We start from the raw sequence: 12,842 nt of genomic DNA on the forward strand, positions 1-12,842 counted from the left end.
CTCCCCCATATCCATGGCATACAATCACAATGGATCTAATAGTGGACTTACCTTCAGACCAAGGCTACAACACAATACTAGTGTTTGTTGATGCCTTTACCAAAATGTCCCATTTTATTGCCTTAAAGAAAACCCCAACAGCCCAAGAATTAGCTAATCTTTTCAACACACACATAGTGCGGGCTCATGGTATACTCAGGGTAATAGTCTCAGACAGGGGTTCCCAATTTCTATCCCATTTTTGGAGGGCATTCATGGAAGGGCTGGGTGTAGAAACCAGGTACTCCACTAGCTTTCATCCAGAGACAGATGGGCAAACAGAGAGAGTGAATCAGGAGTTAGAACAATATTTACGGTTGTTCCTACTCGATCAGGAAGGGGACTGGCCAGACTATATTTGGGCAGCCGAGTTTGCGTATAATAATGCAAAAAATGTCTCCACAGGATACTCGCCATTCTATTTAAATTATGGCAGACACCCAAATTCCTCTGCGAACGAGAGAGAAATCTCCGTTCCTGCAGTAAAAGATTTGATTGAAAATCTGGCTCAGGTCCATCAGACTGCTACAGAAAACCTGCGTAGAGCTAACGAAACCTATAAGAAATATGCAGATAAAAAGAGAAGAGTGGGCCCAGTCTTACAAATTGGAGACAAGGTATGGTTGAATTCAAGAAACCTTAGATTAAAAGGGGTTCGCAAATTTCAGCCTAGGTTTGTAGGCCCCTACGAAATTGAAAATATAATTAACCCAGTAACTTATCGCTTGAAGTTACCCAAACGAATGAGGGTTCACCCAGTTTTTCATGAAAACTTCACCAGATTTGAGATTAACACTTCCTCCTAGAGCAGTACAATTAGAGTCTGGAGAAGAATTTGAAGTTAAAAGAATACTAGATTCTACAAAAAGTAAAGGAAAAATCTATTATCTGATTGACTGGAAAGGGTATGGCCCAGAGGAGCGATCCTGGGAACTACATACAAGATGTAAATGCTCCCCGTTTGGTGAAGGCCTTCCATAATAAATTTCCAAGAAAACCCAGACCGGAAGAGCCTCCCTTGCGAGGGGGTACTGTCAGGACTTCCAAGGATCTAGACCTCTCTGTCTGTTCAACATGTCTACAATCAGCAATTTCATGTTTACCAAAGGTAAAGGCTATTACCTGGAAAGAAGCTTGGAGATTAAACTACTCCAAGCTGGCCGACAATGCACGGAGAGTGCAGTTCTAGTCTTCCTCTGCAAGCTGAGTTACGTGAGGCGCTCGCAATGGAACGTTGATGCACTTCACCTGAACTCTTGACGGAAGCGCACGCACCTCAAGTATCTCGTGTTTAGTTAGTTAGTTTAGTCAGGTTATCGCCGAACCCGTCGGGCATTCGGTTGTGAGTTCCACAGTATTTTCTAGTTGAAACGACTACGAGTTCAGAGCAGTTCATGTGAACGCCTTCCTTCAGAACTCATGCGCACATCACGACTGTGGAGAACGCTACTTCTTGAATCTTGCGCTATTGAAGGAAGACGCTACCTCAACGAGTGTATAGTGTCTGAGGAGGCGGAAAACTCACAAGGCTTCTTCATCCACTCTGTTCTACGGAAACGAATGCTGAGACACCTCAAGCTGTCTACTAGAAACCAACGACAGCCAGAGCTAAGTACCCAGATAATGTTTGTGCATTTAGAAGAATAGAACTATAATTTAGACACTCCAGTAAAGTCTGCATGAGTTAATACTATCAACTGATTCCACCTGTTGTTCACCTGTGGAGATAAGAAAATGAGAAAAAGATCATAATAGGAATAAGGGTCAGTACACTTAATAACTAGAAAATATAAACAAACAGGGTAGGTGGAAATAAAGATTAACTTAGTGTATGTTTCTTGATTGTAACAGAAATTCACCACACAATAAAGAATGGCTACTTAACGATAGCAGAACACATGAAGACATTTGAAGAGAAGCAAGGCCTAAGGTTATCTTGGTACGTGGGTTGGATACTAGAAGGGAATTAGAGTTTATATGACACTAGTGTTTAATTACTGTTTTGGGTTACAGAGGAAACGGCCGAGCTGGCAACATTAGGTGAAGAAGAAACAGAAGGCTGGACGCAGATAACCGCAGGCAGTCTCTTTGTCTTCTTATTTATTTTATCCACTCCCCCTTCCCCCCTTGGGAGATTCTGCTTGGTATTTATAAAACAGTACCTGGAGATCTCCTGGGAGGGGCATTGGGAAAAGGCATCTCTGTTCCTGCGCAAGTACTGGAAGCACCTGACAGGTGTCTAGTGTGCTTTCTGCTCCCCCCGGTGTCAGATCGGGGGTAATAACCCCCAAATGCCCCCTCAGGGCAGACAGAAAGACTGTCACTTTTTTGTTTGGGAGGTGGGGGCATTTGCATGCCCATTCTTGTCAGCCCTCACCCCTCTTTTAGGTAGAAAAAAAATCCCTGGTGTCACTGGGCTTTCTGCCGCCGAGGGGCAGATCGGAAGTAATAACCCCCATATGACTCCAGAATGGCACAAAGACTGTCCCTTTTGTGTTGGGCAGTGGGGGCATTGGCATGCTCAAAGTGGGCAGCCCCCACCCCTCTATTAAAAAAAACCCATCCTTCGCTGTTCACAGCAGAGGGATTTCTTACTGCTGTGCCGAGGATGTAATGATAATGTCCTTGGCACAGCACACCACAGCCGAGGATGTAACCATTACGTCCTAGGCATTGAAGGGGATCATTTTAGCGCTCCCCCATATTTACGCTGCTCTTGTAAATATGTGGAAACGTCAAAATAAATGGGTGTTGTGGCGGAACCCCCACTGCAACACCAATTGCCCTCTCCTTTCACATAAGTTTAGCGTAAAAGCGTGCCTTATTCACAAGGCGGCGTTAATCCACATTAAGTGGCTTAACACCGCCTTGTGAATAAGGCGAAGCCCCTATGGCCACCACAAAGTCAGAAAAAGTGATGTTGTGGGGGCGTTTATGGCTTGTAAATATGCCTCCTAGACTTTTAAAGCTGATAAAAGCAGCCATTACAGATCACTCAACACATTTGTGTGATCACATATTATGCTGATCCATAAATATAGCGTCCAGGACCCTTAGCTAGAAAGGCATTACCTGTAAAAATGAAGTGCATCATCATAACCAGTTATCGATGCAACTGATGTCATCTACTCACAATGTGGATTGAGGCATTTGTGCTCAGAGACAAACAAACAATTTACACATAATAAATCAAATTGATGCAGGCCAAGGAATTTATGTCACCCTACTCCCCTAACTTACCAATGTAAAAAGTGAGACCGCTGACGGCAACGTCCCTACCAGTTGTTGATTTCACATGCGTCAAACAGTAAACTTCACATTATAAAGCGAAACGGATAAAGTAGTCTGAGACTTCTAATCAACGCAATCTGTAACAAGAAACAACCAACTTATGGCCAATTATGAATATAATACACCCAAAGAGCCCTAACCTAGTGCCACAATCATTTGCCAGACACAGACCAGCAACATCCTGGCCATAACACATATAGGACAATTTACCTATGGCAGCGAATGCCTGAGAAGGAGAGATTAGGGCATTCTGGACAAAACGGTGTCCAAGGTCATGAGAATAATATTCAATCTCCCACAGTATACTTCGCCAGCACAAATAAGGTTAGTTTGGACTGCAAAAACAACAAATAGCATGCAAGGGCGCTTATATTAAAAGCTGGCACAAAATAAAGGGAGCCGAAACTGGATCACTGAATGCATATCTATGGAAGGAGCTCATACAGAAATAAGACAGACCGGCCATGGCCTACCTACAATCTGCAATAAGTTGTCTTGCCTTACAGGACCTTTGGGAAACTGGCTGGTCCCATAAAAGCTTCAAAGAACTAGTAAATAAATCAGTAAAAATACCGTCCCTTGGAGAGGACAAAGCCGCATTAAAGGAGAGGGCCCACGGCTGGTTTGTCATACAGAGCTACTCCAGATGCTTGCCTCAATCGTACCTTGGCGCAGGTTTTTCGAGAGCAGTGAAGGAAAGATTCCTGAGACTGGGCATCCTACCAGCAATGCGGCATCTCCCACCATGGAAACAGTCAGAGACAACAACACAATGCAGATTATGCAGTGACGCTAAGGAAGATGTACTACACCTATTGTGCATTTACAAGTGTCGAAACAAGGAACAAAGATTCTTGCTAAAACCGGTCCTGAAGGAAAGACAGATTCAATCATGTAGACAGGCAGTGAAAGCCTGCTTCGAAGGAGGAGATATCCAGCTAGCGTGCTGCCTGGTCCATTTTATGAGCACTGCAGGAACAAAGTCAAATCCAGCAGACTGATTCACTGGACACAAACCTGCAACCTTCTCTTCCTTTAAAACAAGCTGGAAAAGTTTCTAATGCCAAACGAACTGCAACCTCCACGATAAAACCCAAGGTTTTAACATAGACATTATGGCATACATTGTTTAAATTAACTGTGTTCTTTTGTATTTATTAACATGGTTTTATCAATTTGAGGATTTTTAGCATGGCTGTAAATCTGCAATGGTTTTAAGTAATCAGGCAAATAAAGATGATCTTATCTTACCATATAGGACAATTTAAGCACAAAGAGAAAAAACACAAGTGCAACTATTATACTACCAAGTGTCCGGAGTATCATAGTGAAATGGCAACCAATGGAGTTCATTGATGACAACAGATTAATCCAAAAACCTTTATCAATACTCAGTTGTAAAATTGCTCAATAAAAATCTATTACACAAACAATAATTGAATCAAACTGCAGAAGCAACCACAACTATTCCATTTGTTATGTTTTATTTCACTTCATGTTTTTGGATGCTGAAAGCCACTGAAATGTCTTGGTGAAATTCTGGGGGAAAAATAGGCATTACCTGGGAATTGGTCGCAGATATACTGATTCATCCAGTATTTCCGCATATCTAAGGCCTAACATCTGGTAATTCCGCCTCATGAGGTTAATGCTGCCCCTGCTACCTGTAACTATAGTGAAGGCAGAATCACCAGACAGGAGACTGGAACATTTAGAATGTGACCCTATCAGGTAACTATTTGAGTGGGTGCATGATCTGCAGACGGCACTGATGAGAAACTAAGCTGCCAGTACTATTCTGCATTTCTGAGGTGTGCTCTCTTATCTTTTGCACTAACCCATACAGTTAAAAGCAGTGGCGGCCGCTAATTTTACCAGGGAAGGGGGTGGGGGGCAGGGAGCACACACGCACACATGCACCTCACTCACACCCATTTATCCATACATGCACACACCCATTCACAACACTCACTAACAAATACACATACATTCATACATACACCCACAAATGCACCAAACATAAACAAAGACATAAAACCTACCTAAACAGCGGTTCTCTGACAGGAAAGCCTTGGAGGATTGAGGCTGCTGACTTCCCTCATTTGCTGGCCAGGAGGATTGGTACTGCTGCCTTCCCTCATTGGCGGACTTTAAGGCAGCAGTCCCAATCTCGTCACACAGTGGGATGGGGTTAGTGAAACTGCTGACCCCATCCCACTTAGTGACAAGGTGTCACTGATTTACACTCGGACCTGGGCACTTCAAGGTTTAAAATTGAAGTGTTCAGGTCTGAGGCAATCAATGATGCTCCTCCTCGTAACAAGGGGGAGGGCCTCAAGGAACTTTTGCCACGCTAAGGATGTCAGGCTCACAGGCCTGTGATATCCTCAGCCTGCCAAAGTTCAATTCAGGCAGCCAGGAGCCTGCACATTTTGTGCATGTCTAGCTCCTGGCAGCCTGACCTGAACCAGAAGAGTGTCTTTGACTTTTGTTCAGCCAGACAGACACTCTTTCCTGGAAAAAGGTGGAGGGCGTGGCCATTCAGCCCATACGGATGTGCCACTGCTGGTTAAAAGGTTTGTTCATGCATGGTGAACAGCATGATTTCTTATGAACCGGTCACATGGTGTCCTTCTGTGCTTGTGTGTGGGTGCAGAACAGGACCACAATATGGTCCATGATACTAGTTTCCAGATAGAGAATATTTTGTTTAACTGAGAGACAACTTGCAATTATTTGCCATAATATAAAAAATGTAGTGTGTATACATTATTTTCTCCATTAGTCCGAAACAGCCTCTTCCAGCACTTTTAAACCCTACCACATTGCACTAAGGGCAATGCACTTAGACAACTCGATTATGAGTTTGTTTTGAGGGCTAACATGCATACAAAGAAACCGGTCCTAGGAAGCTTGTTTCCGGTCCAGGGAAGACATGGCTTGGCAGTTCGGGCTGGACTGTTCCCATGAGGCACAGGGTCAGACTGATTTGCATATGGCCATGTCTGAACTGGGGTGGCAGAGTGGGCTAAAGAACGGTGATGGATTAAACCCAGATCAGTTGACTGGGGGTGAGTGCTTGCAATGTTCAACACTCCGTCCATCATTTCCTTTGGTATTTCTACAAATAATAGGCTTCAAGTTCCTGTCCGTAAACCTTTTTCATGGGTTAACTTAAATGTTTTCAAACCCTTTTATCAGAAGCAAATGAAAAGTGTGGTTAATGCAAATTTTGGATAAAACACAGCATACACTCTCAAAGGGCAAAACTGTATTTGACTCATATCACCCACACACATTTACTGCTCCCTCTGCAAATGCTTGTCAATACAAACGACTCACATGGAACATTAAAAACCATATTACAGTTCAGTTTTTCTGACTTTTGAACCAAGGGTATACAGAGCTGTTGGACGTTGTTCTTCCAGCAGGGTCAACATTTTGCGTTTCTCTTCCTATGCTTTTTGCTGAGTTCATTTTTACTGGTCGTACTACTCTGTGCACTTTAACATTGCTAGCAAATGCTAAGCTGCTTGTGGTCTCTCATTCCCAATAAGCATATTTAATTTACTTTTAAGTCCCTAGTAAAGTGTTACTGCATGTGCTCAGTGCCTATAAATTAAATGCTACTAGTTGGCCTGCAGCACTGATTGTACCACCCACTTAAGTAGCTATTTAAATATGCCTCATGCCTGTCATTGCAAAGCCTTAGTGTGCAGTTTTAAACTGCAGTGTTGAATTGCCAAAATAAACCCTATACCAGGTTAAAACTTTCGTTTTTAGTACATATACGTCACCTCCAGGGTAGCCCTGGACCGTTCAGAGGGCAGGGTGCAATGTGTTTAAAAGGTTTGACATGTACTTTTAAGTTTAACATGTCCTGGTAGAGACAAACTCTTAAATGTTTTTTTCACTATGGGAAGGCCTATCTCTCCCACAGGATAACATTGAAGTTGCCTTATAACATTTTATAAGTGTAAATTTCAAATGAGAAGAGATACCAGTTCATGTTTGGTGTCTCTGGAATTTAAAATCCTAGCTCATGGTGAAGTCGGATTTTAAAAAGCAATTCTGAAAATGCCACTTTTAGAAAGTTGACATTTTCTTGCCTTAGCCACATGACTGAGTAACAGGCAGCTAGACTTTGTGAATTCCTCCCAGACAGTCACACAATAGTGGGATTAGGTGTGCCTAAATGGACCATCTCCTGGCAGGATGGGGAGGCAAAGGTTAACAGAGCCCCATTTGCAACTGAATAGTCTGTGCTCTGCCTTCAAACAAAGGGCCTAACAACCCCACATTGTTACTGCAGCCAGGTTAGAGCCAGGGCAGAGGAGGTAGGAAATAATTCTGTGCACTTCAAAGACACTGTCTAGAAGCTTTTCCCACCTTTCAGAACCAGGGCACCGGGGTATAGAAAGAGGACTTCAGACACTAACTCTTCAGTACTCTTCTGGGCCTGTGGATAATCTACGAGGAAGGACTGCTGTGCTACACATAATATAACACAACATGTGTATTTGTAAACTGCACATTCACCCATGGGCATCTTGGCGTATGTTTATTGTTGTCCAACTCAATGGTACTCATTTTATCTGCCTCAGAAGGATGGAAGACTTAGTGGACCCACCGGGATTTGAACCTGTGAACATGAGGTCAAACACAGACCCCTACAGTGGATGCATTAGTCCACTAAGCTATCAGACCCGGGTGATGCTACAAGGACTGCCTCTCTGCTGGACTGCTGCCTTCTGTGCTAACCTGCTGACCTCTTGCCTGGGAAAGAAGAACTGGACCTGCAACTTCATCTTGACCCCAGGACCCCAGAGTGATTGGAAAGGGCTAGTCTGCTGGCCTCCTGATCTAAGCCTCAGGGACATATAGGCTCCCCAACAGACTCTGGACCTGTCTTCAGCAATTTCCTGACCTGAAAGAGGTGCCTCTCAGGTCGTGGACCCATGGTGTGGCTCTCAAGCTCTTAAATTCAAGCTTTTGGGTTCTCAGCAACCTCAAATGGACCCTTTTGCATCGGAATCACACAGCTCAAAAATCAGCATAAGCCACCACCAACTCGTCTCTTCCCCAAGCAAGCATCGATCGTCATGGAGAACCGCTAACGCAGAGTACTGGCTCCCCTATCCTTACCACCATGCCGATCACTTCTAGCAATACTCTCCTTGCTCCCGGCGGCTTTCTATCATGTGAACGAGACTTTTGCCACAAAATTTATGAAGCTCAGCCTTCAGCGGGAATAATCTGGGACTGTATCAGACCCACGCTCCATCAAGGTTGGCATGATTGTAGGAAAGTGCCCCTTTTTGTATGGTTAACCTCTAACTTTTTGCCAGATACCTGTGTGCTGGGACCCTGCTAACCAGACCCTAGCACCTGTATTCTTTCCCAAAAATGTACCATTGCTCCCACAATCGGCACACCTCTGGGCCACATATAAGTCTCATGTAAAAGGTACCAGTGGTACCAAAGTCCTTGTGACCAGAGAAGGTCCCAAAGGGCTGCAGCAAGTATCATGCCACCCAAAAGGCCCCCCACCAAACGCATACCCTCTGCCATTGCAGGCTATGTGTTGTGTGTTGTGGTGTGAATAAACTAAAAGAGCCGATATGTCACACCTACCTAGGTAAAAACCATGAGTGGTAGAATGCACTCCAATGTACTCCAACTTTTTAAGATGCTCAATGGCGTTTGAGCTGTGCAAGCTTGATGTGCGCTCCGCCAATGCACCTATTGCTGATTGTGAACAAAATGGAGCCTCATCAGGTCCCCAGTCAAGCTGCACAGCCATATGCATACATAAATTATATGGGTCAAAAGTCTTTAACCAAATTTTCATAATTTCATCTTCTTTCATCTGCATTTTTCTCAATTTTCATCATTCTTCAGTTCATTTTACACATTATTTCCAAAATCGCCCTTCTGGGCTTTTCACATTAGCAAGAGAAAGTTTGAGTTTCCACATGTCACAGTATCTTTAAAAGTACCCAATGCATTTTGGGATCATTCCATTCATCAGTGGTATCTGAAATACAAGATTTCATAAAACAACACATCAGCATAATGAATATAACCTTAACTGTAATGACAGACCTAGTGCACCTGCAAACTCTGTGAGCATTCTGCCTAAAGTATTGAAATTAATATATACTGCATGCAGACCGTGACATGCTTTAGCCCAAAAAACAAATCAGTGACCTGCTAACCTCCCCCCATCCAATTCCAAAAGAATCCTCATTAAAGACAAACAAAACAGTGATCATGATCCCCACATTTATATCACAAAAAGGACCTACAAAACCCACACTAAACCAGTGCTTAAAAACCAACTGCAAACACGTTTGCCAATGACACCCCTTCACTCGGAGAGAACAACTTTTTATTGAAATGTTCATTAGCTTGTTTACCAAATCTTATCCATGACTCCTCCATTCGTGACGAAAAGTGAACCGATACAAATTATTTGAACGGTGGCAGCATGCTTATATTCCCATCTATCATGCACTCCTTCCTTTAGCTTCAAGAGAAGCAGCCGCGTTCCTGATAAGATAGGGGGGAGGGAGGGAGCGAGCCGACACAAGACCAGTTTATTGTGTGTGAAAAAGGCCGCTTTATTGAAACAGGTGCATATCACAATTTCATCCCTTGGCCACTGCCATACAAAACTAAACACCTCACTATACAAGAATTTCCTGACCCCTTGTTCCTCCCCCCACCCCTACGATCCCCACATCAGTTCCCCCATCCCACAAAATACAACATAACATTCCATAACCATAATATAACCCAATCCTACACAATCTAGCCTTTCCAAATCCTAAATCCCCCTGACCGTAATCCCTACCTGCCTTTGTGCTACTGTAACTAACCAACCTCTAATCTAAACTTATCCTACCTGGTTACCCTTTCCCTGCTCCTGCTCACAAACTACCAAACATATAACAACAAACTCCAGCCACTCCCGGCCAACTGTCAACCACCCCGCCTGCACCTGTTCCAAGCGACAATACACCAAGTCAACCCTTATGTACCTGTTCCAACAAATGCCGCCCACAAAAAACTCCCAACGCCAAAAAAGGCTAAACAGCCAAAAAACGCCCCCTTAAACTCCTGAAACTAGGGAGGGCGGGTGGGAACAAAAAACCTGCCCTGCCAAAGCGCTCCCAGCCACCAGGTCACCAAACCTAAAATGGTGGCTGGGTTAGCGTGAAAAACCGTTATATCCCCTTTGGGCTATAATTCTCGAAATTGGGCTACATTTGAGCTATTCCCAATGTAGCCCAAATCATGCAAAATGGCCGCTCCGGCCACTCTCCCCCTCCCCCTCCCAATTTGCCTGGGGGGCAGACCTCGCTGTGCTCGGCTGCCCCCCAAGCTCCCATTGAATCGCCACCATTGAAAACGATCAGTTTTTATCTTCCCTCCGACCAATTACCTCCAGGTGCCGTGCCCCACCCCTCGTGTATAACAGAAACAAACACTGGACTTTGTGCATGCCACGCAGGGTGTGCTATTTACAAAGAACCTTCCCGTTCACACTACATCTCCCAGCATACCTGCACTGACCACCTACCTACATGGTCTTCGTGGCTCCCCACTCCCAAACCAGCTGTGCAGAAAATGCTACAACATTTATGAGGGTTAATGAAAATAAAAATACAGTGCCTCTACATAAAAATCTTATGTGTATGACATGACACTTCTTCCTTTATCATGTCAGTTAATGAGGCATGTATAATTACATGCGAAATTGCAAAGCAGCGGTTAACATTATATAAAGTGCAAGTCCTTTTGTTCTTCCGTGATGGTGTTTTCTAAAAATTCAACTCATGACCGGAAACACATCTCTTGTGCTACTGGTATTTCTTTTGACTATCAGTTTAATCTCATTTTCATCCTCACTCTGCTCGACAGTTCAACTTGTTTAGGGTTGGTTCAATCTATCTGATGGACGGCAAAATAATTATATGCAAACTATGAGTGGTAGAATGCACTCCAATGGACTCCAACTTTTTAAGGTGCACAAAGTTGTTTGAGGCTGCAAGCTTGATGTGCGCTCCGCCCATTCACTTATTGCTGAATATTAACTAAATAGAACCTCATCAGGTCCCCAGTCAAGTTGCACAGCCATATGCATACATAAATCAGATGAGTCAAAAGTCTTTAACCAAATTATCACAATTGAATCTACTTTAGTCCACATTTCCGATCATTTCCAATAAGGGTGATTTGAATCTTATCAGGAATGGGGCTGCTTCTCTGGAAGCAGAAGGAAGGACGACATGATAGATGGGAATTTAAACATGCTGCCACTGTTCACCCCATGATGCCTGCAACCGCAAACTGAAGGAGCCCCCGATCACGACCAGAACCAGTGAGAGAAACATGACGCCTAAAGACACCCCTGCACCCGCAGCCTCCAGGCCTAGGAGTGCCCAACCGATGGTGTCCCGGCATCCCCCGACCAGTCAACTTACCTCTCCCGTTGTGGGATTTCTTCAGCCAGCCTTTTGGTTCAAGCCTGCAGCAGCTTTCTTCAACTGAGACTCTCCATTGCTTTCTACAGGGCACCAAATGCCTCCTTTGCACCCTGCAGCCGGCCGCCCCTGTGCCGCTGGTGGTGCAGCCGTGCTGCTACTTGGTGGCCCCTGCAGTGTTGACCTCAGCCCCCAATGCCTGTGCCCCTGACCCACGGGTACTTACATGCAACCAGTGCCTTTTTGAGGTATCCCCGGCTCTCATAGGCTAACATGGGGCCCAGTGACCCCTGCACCTGACCTCACCCAGTGCCTCTGGTGGTGCAGTAACTACCTTGGTCTGCCCTTGCCCAGTGTTGATCAAAGCCTTGGACGACCGAACTTGTAAGTCGAGTACTTACCTGAAATTACTTACCTGTCTTGCCTCTCGAAGGATTGCATTGGTTTTCTCTGTATTGCACTAATTGTTGATTCTGAGACTAATGCAAAAAATCTCTTTTGACATTGAAAAGTATTTCATGGATCTGAAAAGTATTTTTTTATGCTTACACAACTCTTTGCCAACTGTAGTTGAAAGCATTGCATTTCTGAAAAGTTTACTTATCTGTAACTGAATTCAACTTGGTTCCTAATAAAAAGTAACTAACGAAATATTTTTGCAACCATTGGCCTTGAGTTATTCATTGAATGGTGTTCCTGCCTTGAATGAGTATGTACAACAAATGCATTCATACTACCCTCTCATAACTGCTCAGCCCAGATACTACCAAATTGAGAGAAAGTTATTATCTACTTTAGCTTCTGCTATATCTCTGGGGACTCACTGGACTCAATGCACACTCTACCTCTTTTTGGTATAGCATATACCAAGCCAACTTCCTACAATGATCTTTTGACTTTGACCCGGTTCAGGGCGACCAGATAGCCAGGGATTTGGGTCTATGCTTTTAAGCACTATAATTACAGGACTTATTTAAAAATTCATAATTCCGGTTCTGCTTGTTTGATTTTTGTCATTTTAGT

At 44.0% G+C, this 12,842-nt stretch overlaps 1 long non-coding RNA gene across 1 annotated transcript in view; it reads right to left on the reverse strand.

Annotated features, from left to right (window-relative positions):
* Nucleotides 1-1,448: 1,448 nt before the first annotated feature.
* Nucleotides 1,449-12,842, reverse strand: part of LOC146817342 (uncharacterized) — a 28,183-nt gene continuing 16,789 nt past the window's right edge. The window contains exon 3 of the long non-coding RNA XR_014962974.1: nucleotides 1,449-1,757. This is a non-coding gene — a long non-coding RNA (uncharacterized LOC146817342). The remainder of the gene's footprint in view (nucleotides 1,758-12,842) is intronic.

The sequence above is a fragment of the Triturus cristatus genome, chromosome 6 (assembly GCF_964204655.1).
Source record: "Triturus cristatus chromosome 6, aTriCri1.1, whole genome shotgun sequence".
In the NCBI taxonomy this organism is placed as follows: Eukaryota; Metazoa; Chordata; class Amphibia; order Caudata; family Salamandridae; genus Triturus; species Triturus cristatus.